Source organism: Falco cherrug, chromosome 5 (genome assembly GCF_023634085.1).
Source record: "Falco cherrug isolate bFalChe1 chromosome 5, bFalChe1.pri, whole genome shotgun sequence".
Classification (NCBI taxonomy): domain Eukaryota; kingdom Metazoa; phylum Chordata; class Aves; order Falconiformes; family Falconidae; genus Falco; species Falco cherrug.
This window is the reverse complement of record NC_073701.1, coordinates 64,234,966-64,251,232: the sequence shown is the minus strand read 5'-3', so window position 1 is coordinate 64,251,232 and position 16,267 is coordinate 64,234,966.

The following is a 16,267-nucleotide window of genomic DNA, read 5'->3' as shown; positions in this document are numbered from 1 at the left end:
GCTACCATGTAATATAGTCTGGTTTAGCTTTGCAGCTATATTGATTCTTTCAGTGCAATCACTATGGAGAGATGCTTACCAACCCTGGTTGTGTAATTTTATGCCAAGAAGGAAAGAGTTTTTTAAAACTTACGGTCGTTGAGGAGACAGTTGCATAGGTTACTGGCAAACTTGGAGTCTCCTTGGACTTTCTATATAAGGGAAGTAAATTAAGGTTCAGTGATCAGTCAGCTGTACCTATAGGATCAACTGTTATTTGAGACCCCTTAGAAGACTCTGAGATACCTGTAAGGAGCATGTGTGACACTTAATTAACATAGTACCACCTATTGAATGAATACATATGATTTTTTTGAGAAATGTAATGCATAAACATGAATGTGGACTATATAGTTTTGTTCACGTTCAGTGGAGCAATCCCCTGTGCATCCAGTGCTGCAATAAAGGAATCCTGCTTCTTAATGCTACATTGGTGTTAAGGATTTTTCTTATTCCCGATTTTGGTGACACTAGGAGCAATAAAGAGCAGGTAAGGGGAAGTTTGACTCATGGGACTGTGGAGAAAAAGGCTTGAGGATACAGCATCCTGGCTTTCCTTGTGAAATCTCATCCCTTCTGACTCCATAGGAGTCAGATCAGGCTTGTCTTGTATCAGCTGAGAACAGGGAAGTCTGGGCCAACCAGGCAACCTGTGGGCTGAGGCTTGCAGCCTCTAAGGGCAGAGCAAGGCAGCACTAGGATAAATGTTACTTAATTTTCAGGCGCCTGAGCAGAGAGCATCACACCTAACTCCAGCCAAGGCAGGAGCTAGTGATCCCCCCCGGGGCATCCAAGAGATTAATAGGATGGCAAATCCAAGTAAAAGTCACACCCTCTTGGAGCAGCAGCTGGAAGTGTCATTTTGGGGTCTCTCAGATAGTAGTAGACACCTATGTTGAGTCAACTAATTCAAGTGCCACCTGGGTATCTGCTTGTATGGCTCCACTGACTGCACCAGATGCAGCCATGGACACCACCATGCTTGCAGACACCTGCATGTAGGCTTCCATTAGCTTTAGTGGTATCATCAAGGTCCACACCTCTTTTGTTGTTTCTGTCTCTGGAGGAATGCATGGGTGGTAACCACACTGTTCCAGGCAGCATCTCTGGGACTGATGAGTCGTTTAGTGCTGGTTTTCTCACTGATGAGCTTGCATCAAGGATGTGTGAGCTGCTTCCTTCCCAGATCCTTGCAATCACTGTTGTTTAACCTCTGATCTGGATGACAAAGTTGACAAAAGCTATATAAATTATAGTCTCTGGAGTATTAATTGCCTGTTTCTAAAGGATTAATTACAGAATATCTTTTACATTCACAGTATTAGTGAAACATGCAGTACTATTCAACAATATCTCTTCCTGAGTCACCCAGTCTGTTCTGGATGTAAACAGGTGGTTTTTGCTAAGTATAGAGGTGTGAAGATGCTATAGGAAAGAAAGAGTATGAACTTTTGTGCTTTATCTACATGTCATCAATGCCTACATGTAGGTTTGTGGTCCATGGTAAATGTGGAGCAATTTAACACTCTTAACCCACAGCCAAGGTTACACTACCACCTTAGTGTTAGCACTCTCTCTGCTTCAGTGAGTGGTCCCATCCTGTCCCCTCCCTGTGGCATTTCTGCTTTCTCACTTGTGCTGGCACCAGTATTTTGGCAGTTGGGAAATTCATCTGGCTAGAGACTAAGCCACATTAAAAAAACATCCGATCTTTCAGCTAGTTCATTTTCCCAATCTATCTATCTGCCTGGATACACGAGCTTTTCCATCAGTGTTTTGGGATGGGTAGGAAATCAGGTATGGGAGTTGCCATAGAGACATATGCCTAGAGACAAAGGTAGGCACTTCGTACCACATGTAGAGCAGGAGAATGGTTATGTCTCACACAGCTCATCTTGCACTCAAGTGTCTGCAAGCCAAACCAAGCACCACCAACCTGAACCCAGCAGATCTCCACCCTAGATAAATGATTCCACTGCACATTTGAAAGCCATGCCTCAAAGACAAACAGAAACAACACAAAGAAACCACATGGATGTGACGAACTAAAAAGTTGAGCTAATGACTTCACGTGCAGAGACATGCAAAGATAGTTCTAAGGCCGCAACAAGTAACTCTGTGGTTGACCAGATTGATTTAGATCTCTGCAATCTGAGCCATTCTGCTGAGATGCCCATATTTGTAAAAGCTAACCAGTCATTCTCTACTGACCTCACTTTGATTTTGATACCAGTTATCCACACTCTTCAGATGGATGAAAGCTTGACTTACTATATTTTTGCTCCACTGAAAAAAAATTCTTTATAGTTTTAAAATGCCATTTCGCTTCTCCCGCCCTCAAAAAATGGAGGTTCACCAGCATGGCTCTGTAACCATCCAGTCACTGAAACACACAGTTAAATCTGAACACCCAAATAGTTCTGAGCTGAAGTTTTGCAAGGAGATCTGAAGTGTTTCCTGCAGAGTGGTAGAAAATGTCTTCAGATCTAACTGATATTACCAATTCTGTTAAAAAAACATTTTATTAATGGCTGCTGTTTCTGGTAATACATGTATTTTACAAATGTTTCCAGAAGTACCACTTGAAATATAGCCATTCTCACTCTCTTCTAAATTTTCATAACCTTCAGCTGTTGTTCTCTTTGTTAATTAATGCTTTATTTCCCCCTCTCCCTGCTCCCTCTTCCCTCCCCCTTGTAGGTTTCTCATTTCCTCGCACCATGGTCTATCAACATCACTAAATTTTAGCTTTTCAGGCATATGTACCACATCTAAATTCCTTCTGTAGCCAAAACAGGAGACAAGCACCTCCAGAGGGCAGTTTATCTCATCTATTTAAGACCGTTACCTAGGACAGGATGAATTGTCTTTTGTAGCAAAGGGAGAGAGATATCTCCAGAGGACAAGTGACTTAGTATCTAAATTTTGGAAACCTGAAGTCAGAGAAATCTCAACACAAGGTTGCTTTGGGAATAAAAATTGATTTAGTTGACTTTGGAATTGTAATATTTTTTCCCACTTCCGTTCCAAGTAATTTTATGTAACTGACATAAAGAAACCCTGGGCCCTTTGGAATCAAGAAGCTTCATTGCAGACCAGTTCTGATGTACCCTTCAGCTTAACAGCAACTGAATCAGCTTAATGCAGACTTGTTTTTACCACAAGGTCTTCTAAAATTGGCTCTTTCTTCACAGGTGACCTCACCACTTTCTGGCCAGGTGACTATCACATCAAAGATACTTGGGATCAACTCTCAAAAGTAACTTTTTCTTTCCCAGTCTGCACCTAGGATGCTGAAGTCTCTCATTTTAATGCCCTCCTCAGGGATATTTTTTCCATTAAAAAGAGCTTCTGCCCACATGCAAATCCAGGCACAATGATTCATCACAGTCTCAGCACCAGCTCTAGAGAACTTGTCCCACCATCCAGTACAAAAGACTTCAAGCTGGTTCTCTGCCAGTCATGCCACATTATCTTAATTCTTCTCCTTCTATCCTACGCATGTATAACTCTCTTCTCCATCCAATTCATTCTTGGACAGCTGTTAACTTCTCTGTCTGCATCACAGATTTATGCCTAGCAGAAACAAATTTCCTTTATTGTCCCATCAGGGATCCACTGCCTTTTTTTTTTTTACTCATTTGGTTCCTTAGACTCCTTATGTTAAACTCTATGATTTGTTTTCTTAGCTCATGTCTACATGATCAGAATTCACAGGCAGATGTGTCTTAGATCTTCAGCAGGAGCTGCACAGGGAAGAGCTGTTCCAGGGGAGTGCTCAACCAGCCTCAGAAGCCTTGCTGCAGGGTGGGCTTCATCTCCCAGACTCCCAGATGGAGTACATCGCTCCATCACCGATAGACAGCTTGAAGAACAGGACCACGTCCCAGACACGTACCTGGGAACTCTAACTGTAAAAAGCTAGGTGGACTCAAGTTTGACAGTAAAACCTCCCTCTGGACTCAAGTTTGACAGTAAAACCTCCCTTTTTGGGTATAGTTCACGAGTTAAATCCTTTTCTTCCCCCTTTCTTTGACACTCCCAATCTTTTCGCTATGGCACGCCTTAATCCATTGTTGTGCCCTGGTTTCTCTGTTCTTTCTTATCTCACACATCCAGACCAACGATTTACACATTTATATGGACAGAAAAGCACCTTGTGAGTTTTCAGAAGGAAGTACTCAGCTGTATCTTCAGATGTCTCTAAAAACCTGGCCCTAAGGCAGTAACTATTTACTACAAGCAAAAGCAGGTACTTTGCTAAATAAAATGGTTCCCTGGTAATGTAATTCCCAAGGTAGAGAGGGAGGAGAGCAAAGACAGGATAAGAGCATTTAATTGTCTCCCTTTTCCAGCAGGAAGCAAGCAGAAGGAATAATTGTTAATTGCTGTTAATTGTTAATTGCTGCCTCCTCCATCTGCAAAGCTTTCATCAGGAACTAATGAAAACCTGAAAGAGCTTGAATGGGTAGATTGTTCTCTGTCTCTACAACTTTTTTTCCTCTGTAGCAGAAAAGGGGTATGTTTTCTGTTGATGTTTGTTTAGATGGATACTTAGAGCCTCCAGCCCTGCCATGCGGTTTCAAGCATGCCAGAGGAGCACATCACCGTGAAGATTTTAATGGCTTCCAAAACTTGACAAGTATTTCGCTATTATTTTGCCTCTTACCCACACTGCTTATCTCATGAGAGGGACGCTTGTCCTCTAGGAGCACACACTTTGTAGGTGTTTTTCTGATGAGAAGTCTTTTGGAAGCAGCACTAGAGCATGACTTGAAACGTGTCTCAAGACCCATTTCTGCTACAGCCCTCCTAGAAAGCCCCTGCTCCCAGGAAAGTGGCTTTGTCAGGTTACCTGGAGATCATCTGACCTGCAGAAAGCCTCTGCACCTTGCATAATAGATCATGAAAGTGAGTTATTTTTTTGTTATCCCACACTGAGGACGTTGGCTTACATCAGTCTCAGCTTTGTAAAGAACTAGAAGAAGATGGCCAGTGGGCAGAACCCACATAACAGGTGCTTCAGGACACCCATCGCTGTTGTTCGGTCCCCACAATAGCAGGTCCTTGTGGAAATGAATCTAAGGATGCTTCATTTGGAGCAAGTATTAACACTGAGGCTTAAAAAAGGAACGGACAAATCCACTTCTAATTCTCACCATTAATTATTGTGGAAAAATACTCAAGTCTCTCTCTCTCTCTCTCTCTCTCTCTCTCTCTCTCTCTCAATCTCTCTCGACAAGCTTTGCACCTCCCCTTATCAAGCCTTTTACCTCATCCAGCCATCTTAATTGATTCTTATTTTAATTAGATCTGGTAGTGGTGGGCTGCATGTGGGACAGGAAGATGGCAGATCAGTACCAAAAGCTGTACTTGAGGAGCTGCCTTACCTCCTGCTAGCCACTGCATCTATTTCGTTTATCTTTCCATCTCCTTGTCTGTAAAATGTGCAAAGTACTGCTTACTGCACTTCAAAAATCTTGTGAGTTGCTTAGTTGTGGATAACTAAATATTATGACATATAAAAGCACAGGGTATAGATATATCATAGACTTCACACTTGTATTTCACACTCTATTAATGTGGCACTCCATGGTGACATGATATTTACCAAAGACTTCCTGGGAGCAGATTTGAATATTTTTTTTTTCCAAGGCTAAAAACTGTTAAGCTCAGTGTTTATCTGTAGTTGCAAGCGAAGGTGTTCAATGAATGGTAATGATAGGTTTCTAGTCATAAAAATAGCCTTTTCTATGCTGAGGAAAGTAAGAAGAAAAAGGAAAAAAAAAAAAGAAAGTACCCTATGAGATTTTTCTGGCATTAAGGCAGTCAAATTGTCTTTTTAAGTAGTGTGGAAATTGACAGATCATAAAAAAATAAAAAGAACAATCATTGGAGAGTGTATGATAATCTGGCAATATGGAAATTACAGATTTTAATATTTCCCCCGAGTCAATGAAATATGCAAAGGAACAACTGCATAATACAGCAAACTCTGTATAATCCCTAGGTAGCCAGAGATAGCAAGACACTCTCACAGGTTTTTTTTGGTTAATAACAAATCCACCAAATTACTTAAAATGGTGAAGAATAGAAAAATCCTCTCTGAAATTCTATTGTTGCATAAAGCTTCTCCATCAAATACCCAAATTTAATGATGCTCTGGTAGTTTCTGATCTTGCTGACTTCCTATTGCAACGTGAAAAGTCAGTTGGTCTAAATTTGTGCAGCTGCCATCAGCATTCATTTGCCATAACAGATTTTCTTGGGGATCCATCAAACCCAGCTTTCCCTCCAGCAGAAACCAGCAAGCCATCTGAAACAGCGGGGAGCTCCATTCCCCGAGCCACACTCACTGGCTTGTGACTGGTTTCCTTTTTAAATCCAAACATTTTTCTTGCAAATTTAGAAGAAACCTGAATGGATATCAGCTTCAGGATTCCTCCCCCTTTGGTAACAAAGCTGCAGAGTAAACAATTGATTCCCTCTTTAACGAGTGCAAAATATTTTGTTAACTAAGTCAGTCACAAAACGAGAGTGGCATGATGTTCCTGTGGCGGGCAAACCTTTGCTAGGCAAATGGCAGCATCAAACTCACTGAGAAGATAGCTGTCAGGGAAATGTGGCCGAGGGAGGTGTGCCTTTTGCTTCAGGGCTTCTTCTTCTGAGAGGTTTTGTTTAGTTTCGGTGCCCAAGCTGCACTTGGAATAATGGATTGCAGTAATTTCAAAATACAGCAATAAACCCATCCGAGCTCTCTCAGGCTCCTGATTCAGAAGAGCACTTCAGCATGTGCTTAATTTAAGCATATACTTAAGGGTCTGAAGGGCTGAACAACACACTTATGCCCTTCTAATTAGAGATTACTCAAATTATGCCGCAAAACAGACCAGCAACGGAGAACAACTCAACCCATCTTCCCCTAATGCAGCAGCAGAAGCAACTCCAACAGGTGGAAAACTGACCTCTATGAAAAATCCAAGGGATTTGTCTATACCTAGAGTTACACAGGCATATTCTGGGCTGAACTAGACAAGGAGGCACCAGCAGGGCTGTCCAGAGAGTCCTGGATGAAGAAGTAATGCAAAGAGCGCTGAAATCGGATTGTTTTATTCAATACCTCTCTGGTTAGTGTGGAAGGAAGTTGGGCTGTGAAATGATGCTTGCACTGCCTGGAGACATGATGTTGACAGCTCCAAGCTGACCCACCTGAAATTAAAGTGGCTCAAAACACGAGTGAAGGGTTTTATAGTGTGCTGGGACTCGAGGTAGGGACAAGGTACCAGTTATTGCAGAGGGGTAAGCAAACTCCAAATGACAGCAGGGACAGATGGGGTCTGGCTGCAGCTAGCTGAGCTCTGATGAGGTTTTCAATGAGAGGATCTGATCCTCTTAGCTCTGATCCAGGTCTGCTAAGCTCCAGGGAGCCTGCAGGGAGACTCAGCACCATGCTCGTCCCGGACAGGCAGTTTCCATCAGAGGCAGGGTCCAAGCACACCTGTCAGGTTTTGTCATTCAAAGTTTCCATTGAAAAACTTCCTTTTTTCAATATTTCCAGCTGTAATTCTCCCAAATTCAGATAGAAAATCCTCCTCAAAAGTCTTCCCTTTTAGCAGCGAAACCAACCTGCCTTAGGCTGCTTGGGCTTAGGAGATTTCAATAATGGTTTCGAAGCAGGCTTATCATCTTCCTTCCCTCTCTCTCCAAACTACACTTTCTTGTTAAATGTGACAGAGTTACCCTTGGATCAACAAGCTAGAACAAATATAATCCCCTAGTAACAAGAGGAGCAGCCCTTTTTCAGGGGGAGCAATCAATCCCTTGCCGCGGCACGTGCCTAATGGATCTGTCTCTTTCATTAGCTCTGGGCTCCTAATAACCGCTGTCTTTGCCAAATGAGGGATGTGTTATGTCAGCCTCCTCTCCCGTCTTCTCCTCCCTTCCCTGCCTTGTCAGTGGCATGCTAATTTATGTAATCAATTCATAGTACTGCTTAATGAATAGCTTTGAAGTAGTTAGATTCATCTGCTGGTAAAGGGGCTGATTGGTCAGCCTCTGAGTCCTTTCCATTTTCTGAAGCTCAACACTGTCAGCCAACATAATTGCTTTAGAAACACCCTTGGGAGACACTTGGGAAGTAGCTGTACAATCCCTCTTTATATTTAAGTGGAAGACAAAGTGGAACAATAATAATACTTAGCATTTTCACCACACTTTATATCATTGAAACACTCCCCAAACATTAACTAATTTCTGCAGTATGCCCAAAAGGTGCATCATTCATGAATCACTTTTAGAGAAGAGAGTCAGTGGTAAGGACTGTAGGTTCTGAGCTCCTTGGATGTGGCAGCTGATGGGTGCCTTTGTGCTCGGGAAAACCAGCGGTCCAGCCAGATTCACCATGTCCCTTCAGTACCCAACTCCTATGGAAATCCCTGGGGAACAGGAGCTCTAGGATTTTAAGCCATACAAAAAGCAAAATTGCCATTGGCTTGTAAATACTGGGAGCACATTCAAGCGTGTTGTTAGCCTTTTCTTCTCGGGAACGTGGCCCTGGTAGAGGGACACAGGCAGCCACTGACAAGTTACAATGACTGTGCTTTGGGGCAACGAGTTTTGATCTTGATTGACAGCTCTGTGGATGCCTCTCTTCTTGCCATCCAAGCACTCTTCTGTCTTCACATCTGAGTCCTGACCACCTGAAGATGGACAGACACAGTGGTGCACAGCTGAGCTCAGTTCTTCCACGTGATGTGCAGCTGGCATAAGGAAAGGGTTCACGGAAAGGAGGCAAATGCTTGTTGAATTCTCACCCCAGTGCAAAATATAGATCCTAGCAGTGTGCTCCAAGGGGACCCTGTGTGGTTACAATTTGATGCTTGGGTCAGATGTTCAAATGCATGCTCAGGCAACCCTACCAAAGCCTACAGAGATGCAGGCTGGGGCAATAATCACAACACACTGTTTTAGCTAGGAGAAGGTAAGCAGAAGGTGAGATTTCCTTTTAACTTGACTGTCTGCTACCAACAGAGCAGAGTACTACTTTAATTACTCAAAAACTTTCAAATACCAACAGTTTTGCTATGCTTTCTGTTTATTTAAGGGCTTCCGACTCTGCAGTGAGCTGTGATGCAGGGTGCCCTCTGGCCATACCATTTCAGTAATGACTCTGGCATTTCTGACAGAGACTAATAGCAGGAATTGTTATCAACATTTTTAGCAAAATACTGCAAGCTAGAAATTGGATTTCCCACTCCTCACCCCCCTTCTGCATCCTCATTCACTTGTTAATGAGCTACTTCTTCAAGGTGCCAATGGTAAAGCTGTGAAGTGAGAGGGGTAACTTATTCCCTGGGCTTGAGACACTTAAACATGGAAACATACTGTTATTTATTTTAATGCATCATTCACATGAAATTACATGATGCTTTACAGGTGTAGCAGGAAGACAAGTTTCCTTATCCTGGGGACCTGTAAGATGAGATATCGATGAGGGGCTAGAGGAAGACAAACATGAGATAAGGAATCTCACACTCCAGGTGTAGGCAAAGGTGGTGAGGACTATTGCGTTGCCTCTTAGACTTCAAAAAGTTGGGAGTGGACAGGACATTACCTTCCTGATAGGGATATTTGGGCTTCTTTAACATTACTAGAGGGATGCAGCCTTTCCAGCAGAATGCTTTATCCTGCTCTAGTTCAGATGTTTAAAATCAGTGAGGCAAATAATGCTCTATTTCCAATTCCCTATTTCCCATGGTAGCCGATGGCGCATCTATCAACCGTGTGTGGCTCGCTCAAGTATTTCAAGGACTGTCCACTGGTGCACAGGACACTGAGGTGGTGAAGTTGCACCCTGGGTGACTAGCTCCAGTGAGGTGTTTCCACCTACAGTCATAGATGTTTCTGGACTGCTGCAACCTGTATAATACAGTTGCTTTCCTTCGTGCTTTCCTCCCCTTGCAGAGCATCCTAACTCTGACATTGTTTTTTGGGCTGTAGAGATGTAAGTTATCTCAAATTGGGTGGATACACTTTGCTCTTTGTCCCTGGAAATTCAGGCGTGTATCATCTATTTTCAAAGCATATTATTTTTGATGAAGATAGGGATATAGTAATATTTTATCAGTGTATTAATGTTTGTATTCATGTCTTCAGGAAAATATAGAAAGCAGAAGATTCAAGTGTGTAAACATGTGCCAATCACTATCAGTGATGCCCCACTGTATCCTGCCTAGCCTCTGACTAGAGGTTCACCAAAAGTGAACCTCTCCCATCTGTCCTGTGCCACGTCAGGACCACGAGGGTCATCTCCAATATCCTGAGAGTGCTCATACAATACAGAGGTCTATGTGTGAGCAGCAGCACTGTGCCCAGACTGAGTTGTGGAGCACAGCAAAGAGGAGCTGGCACTGAAGGAGTTGGGTAAGGAGTTGGGAGAGGTTAACCAAGAGGGCTGACAGAGGATGAGCTTAGCCAGAGGTTATGAAGCATCTGGGACTGTAGACACTGGTGTTTTAAAAGGAGAAGCTCTTTGAGCCTTTAGACAACATTTACTTGAATTGGCTGGATACTGCACATTGACAGGTGGTATAAGGGAAGGACAGTGACAAGGTCTTGATTCTTTACTCCTTGTAGTCAGGGATGGAGGCAAATATGTTCCAAAGTGAGGACAATTCAAACATGGGCTATCCACAGGCAGGAACAGTGATCCTAGATGGCTCCCCCCCAGCCCCTTCTTTTTTCTCTTAGTGTTTTCCTTTTGCTTGCTGAGAAGGCACTGGGCTGTTCTCCCCATTTTTACTTCCAGGGGAATGGAGGGGAAAAAACCAGGAGATGTGACCTTCCCATGGTAGTTACATACAAGACTCTGCAAGCAGATCACACAAGGCAATACCTGGTTCTCTAGTGAAAGGTTGCAATTCCAGCCTACAGGTGGGGGATGCACCTTCTCCCGGGAACACACAGTGTATGTATATCCCAACAGAAATTTGTGCTAGTCAGACCTTCAAGGTCACCAGGAGCAGTTGTGCACGGAAAAGGCAGTGACACAGTGTGAACTTTCCTCTGAAAGGGAGCACAATGTGAGGCCAGAATGGACAAGTCTCACGTTCACCACAGCAGGGACAGCCTGTGTGGGTCCTGGCCACCACTTTCTTCCTTCTACCTCCAAGGAAGTTAGACTTCACTTGTCTTGTCATGGTCTCCAGCCAAAGCTACCACAGGCACTCAACATGTTAACGTCTTGCCATCCTTTCTGTATTGTTCACCCAACCCTGGTTTTGATCTTCAGAGAAGTTTAAACAAGAAAACAACCACCAGCAACCAACAGGCTCTGCATTCACTATGAGAGAATTTTAATTTCTTGACAACACACCAAAGCAATATCTTCGCCTGCAGCATCTCATCTAATTACTGATATCAAGAGGAAAAACCTTACTTTCACTTCTTGTCCTTGCTGCTCAAGAATGTCCAAGGGACCCTAACACATTGGGTTTTTTGCAAGGAACTCCTTTCATGCGTGGTTTATTTGATTTGATTTACAAAGGGAGACAGCAAGGCAGTTGACACCTCTTCTTCCCATGCAGGCACCAGGTCTGAGCAGAGGCAAGAGGTGAACGGTGCTCAGTGACAGGTTATTGCCAAGGCTGAGATATAGGGCCTTTTTGTTTTATTCTACATCTAAATTAGTTACTGCAAAGAGATTTCCCTGGTGGAAAATTAGTTTCAATATTTATTTCCTACCTGACAGTTTATTATTCTTTTATTGAGTGGAATGTGTGCTTTCTGTTTCAGAGCAGGTTTTCATGAAGAGCTCGCTAAAACCTGCCTCCACTGTTTTGGTTTATAAACTCATGCCCAGGTGCCCGTCACAGTTGTCTGTGCAGCATGAATAACTGTTTGGGACTGACCTTTTGTCCACCCTCAAAATTAAAGATAATGTAAACATCCACTTCAACTTGACTCAAGATGGAAATAATTTCTTATTTCTTTCATAGTAAAAAAAAAAAAAAAAGGCGGGGGGGGAGGAGTGGAGTTGAGGGGCGCCTAACATAACATTCCTATGAAATGTCAGAAATGCTTAATTCAAAGTGTTTTATTTATGGTTTAGTACTTTGTAACAGTTAGGAAGGCTAGACCAAGGTGTCCTTCATTCACTGGGGAAGGGAGCAGTTCAGTGTAAATAGGCTCGGGTTTTGGAGACTACAAAGCATCAGGTGTTGTCCACTGCCTCTCTCTACCTGGGAGGGTGTAAGTGCTTTGTAATGTTCTGCATCTGCGTTTTTCAGTCTTTCCTGCTTGCATGTCTCTGCTTTGTATAAAATGTTCAACCATACATTGGAAAGGGGCTGGAGACATGGCCTTGAGGCTCATGAGGCTCATGAATCCTGAGCATCAAGGGATGGTGTGTTCTCCACTAGCTCCTCTCACAGGTTTTTTCACCATCTGACTTTGCCTGGTATGGGCATACAAGTATTGCTGAAGCACAAGACTTGCTTTGCATGGTTGCCCAAGGTCCATGGCTCCAGAAAACTACTTAGCAAGCTCAGTAATTTTCACATTTGCTTCCCTTGAGCAAATGTAAAGTGAAGCAGTTCATATGCACAGTATGGCTCTAAGAGGAGAGAGCAACACCCTTCCCTGTGCTACTTGTCAGTTTGTCCTCTAAGAGAAGATGAATGTAATTTCAAATCCCTGCAGGTCAAGGAAATGGAATCTTGGCATACCACCTCACTCGCTGCTGGTTTACAAGAAAATAGGTGCCATCATGTTGGCTTTGCAAAGGACTCCAGGGTGAAACCACATTTCAGCTGACATGGTTCAGCAATTTCTGTTGTAACAAGCATTATTCAGTGTGCAGCTCATAGCTTGCTTTGTTCCTCCTGTAGCTCTTGGAGGCTCCTGTGGGCAGTGCTTCTCTCCTGGTGACATGAACAAGGGATTTCAGGAGACCTGTTGTCTACTTCTGCCACTGCCCAGTTTAGGGCAAATCATTTTGTATTTGCATGTTCACTTTTCCCACTTTTCAATACTTACAGTGTTAATATCTTCATAGAATACTTGGAAATCTAAGTAAAAAAGGTAAGACTGATAATTTGATAGCACCACAGGCTCATTATTAGGACACAAGTAGTTTAAATATCACATGATAAGCCAAAAGCACTCCATCTTCTTAATGCTGTGGCTTCAGCAGTTCCTTTGAATTTCAGTAATTCGGCTGCCTCTGGGGTCCCCTTTATCAAATGTGGTGAACACAAAAGTCAGCCCTCAAATATGATGGAGAAGGAATAACTCTTGTGGTACTTTCCCTCAAAATACATCGAAGTGCTAAACCGAGTTGCAAATAGATTTGGGGTATTTATGGGGTTATAGTAGGAAAGATTTAGCAAGAGAATGTTTATAATAGAGCTTTCTCAAAAAATAACTATGTGCAGGACAATATAATATCACAAAGCATATCAGAGAGGCCTTTACATTAAGTATGTCATCTATTTTCATAATGGAAATGTAAGAGTTTCTGCTGATGTTTTGGAGACTGAAATGCGTATTCCTCCTCCCTGAGTTGATTATTTTTTCTCACTTTGGCATCTTATTTTGTATTATTTCTTCTTACACAATTTTATTGTGACATCTGGCTGCAAAATAAAAATGTAACCTACAGGTAAACTTAGAATTGTGTTCCCTACAGTGTGTAGTCAGACAATAGAATAGCCATCACTAGAAAAGTGTATTTACAAAAGCTATTATTTATAAGTAGAAAGTTTTCTTCTGGCATTATATTCAAATGAACACACAGGGAGAACTTTTCAGATGGTGTAAACTGGCTTCAGGATGGCTCTACCAATTTTTGAGAGCCGGAGATCTGTTTGGGAGGCCTCCTTTCCTTTCTACCACTTGTTCCTAGAGCATCTAAAAACGCATCTCTGTTGGGTGTGTATAGGGTTGTTGGGTTTTTGTGTTTGGTTGGTTGGGGGTTTTTTTTGGGGGGGAGGGTCATCTTGCATTGTGTTCATCCCACTGTTCCTTCGTATCTTGTCACCAACTCCGCTGACCATCTGATGGTCTTCTCAGCAATGTGCCTGTCCAGATTTAGGCAATCGTTTCTGAAAATAATAGTAATTCAGGCTTCAATATCCTCCTTTGAAAACTATGACTAATACAACTAAGAGGTCAGTGGGAGAGTTACTACTGAATTAGAAGTGGTTCCAAGACTGCTGTCACAAAGTGTTAATACATTTATCTACTGTAAGCTTAAGAAAAGAATGAAAGCAGCACGATTACCTTCTTACAGATTGATTACACCCATGCAAACACTGCAGAGGAAAACAGGCAAATCAAAGCACCATTTTGACAACAGACTCACTACACTAGTTATTTTAGCAATTTGCTATGAGGCAAAAGAAGGAAAGGCTTGGCTGAAGGCCCCATTGCATGAAGATGACCTTGCAGAACAGAGGAATTGGTTTGAGGTTGTTTGGAGCTGGTAACCCTGCTCTATTCACCTGATGGTGCTAGAATTGTACTGTAGTACTGCTACATGCTGAAATAGAACGAACGTGAACATACAGATGAAATGGCACCTACCTCCGAGATTGACATTATAGTCAATGCTAGAAAACAAATACTTCTCAGGAATGACCTATTTGGAGTGGTCAGTTTAGGATGAAATGAGGTATGTGTAACATCTGTTTGCCTCCACTGGCTCAGAAAAGGCGATGGCTGACTAGGCCAGATGGAGATGCCTCCATTATTGTTCTCTCAATGGAAATTAATCTAGTCAGGATTTCAAGAACGGCCAACACTGACCATTTTCAATAATTGATTAGGTAAGACAAAAACCTGAATCTGTGGTTTAACTCCTGTGTTTTTCTGGTAAAAATAAAGAGACAAAGGGTCAGTCCAGCTCAGTTACTTTAGCAACAGGGTGTAGGAGTTGGGTGCCTCAAAGGAAATGGGATGGGGTCAGCTTTGAAATCCTGCACACAAGGCTTGATTCACCTGTGTAAGCACTGCTGTTGGGTATTGGCTGAGATGCCATAGGATGCAAGCACGGGCATTCTAGACATGACCTGAGATTAGAGATGACCTGTTCCCTTTCAGAGCAGCAACCAGGGACATGGCAGGACATTCTGATTGGGCTCAAGTGGCACTTGTTACCTCTGCTTAGACAACTACGTTGAGTCCCTAACATTAAGTAGCAATGATGATGGTCTCTACATGGGGGCTGAGTATCTGTGGTCTTGTCATAGCCCATCATTATAGTCCATGGCATCCTAAAAACTACTTACGTGTTTCACCAAATGGAAGTGTTGGCCTTGCTGCTGCTGTTCATCCACTGACTCTGCTGAGTGTAACAAGAATTTATATACTCAGCTCACATTGCATTAGATGGATTATGGTACCTGCATCCTGCTACTGTACCTCACAGGGCAAATGTCGTTGATGGTACAGTAACTTTACAGCTTGGGCAGAGTGTTGGGAGCTGGGTAGGACTTTGACAAATACGATATAAACTAACATGTAGTTTTATGTCACTCAGAGATGTTCTTTTGCTTACCAAGAAACTTCATGGGCTCATGACATTCATAGTGACTTTGAGGGCTCCACAAAGAAGCTGCAGGTACTCTGCAGTGTAAGATCTGGGCAGAAGATCATTCCAGCATATTTTGTCTGTAAGCATCTGTAGCCCATCCCAATTCATCTTGTCAAGGTTATGTTGTGGTTTTTTTTTTCCTAAATCATATCACATAGTAATGTTCATTATGACCACAGCTCAAATAAATCCATGTAATTCAATTTTCTGCCAGTAATTATCTGCTCATCTGATTCTGATTGTGCATATCAGGGTAATTGCACTAATGTCATCAAATTTACACAAGCCTAATCAGAGAGCCTCTTCATCTGAGATAATCCACAGAACATATATTTCTTGACCTCTTTTACTCAGTTCACCCTTGGACAAAATGGAGATGATGGATTAACTCTACTGGGTTGAATACAAGCAAACTGACCTAAAAAGTCTTTTCCTTCTTAACTCATAATCTTGTTGAAAGTTTTAGTCAGGGACAATTTATGTCTTCAGAGCAAAACAAGACTGCAGAGCCCAAGCAACACTTTGCCAAGATAGAGGAGCTGGAGCTGGATCTGACAGAAACATTATTCTGGAAGTATTAGTTGTTCGGGAATGATGCAGGTCTTTCCAGGAAGATCTGCATGGTTGCATGTCATG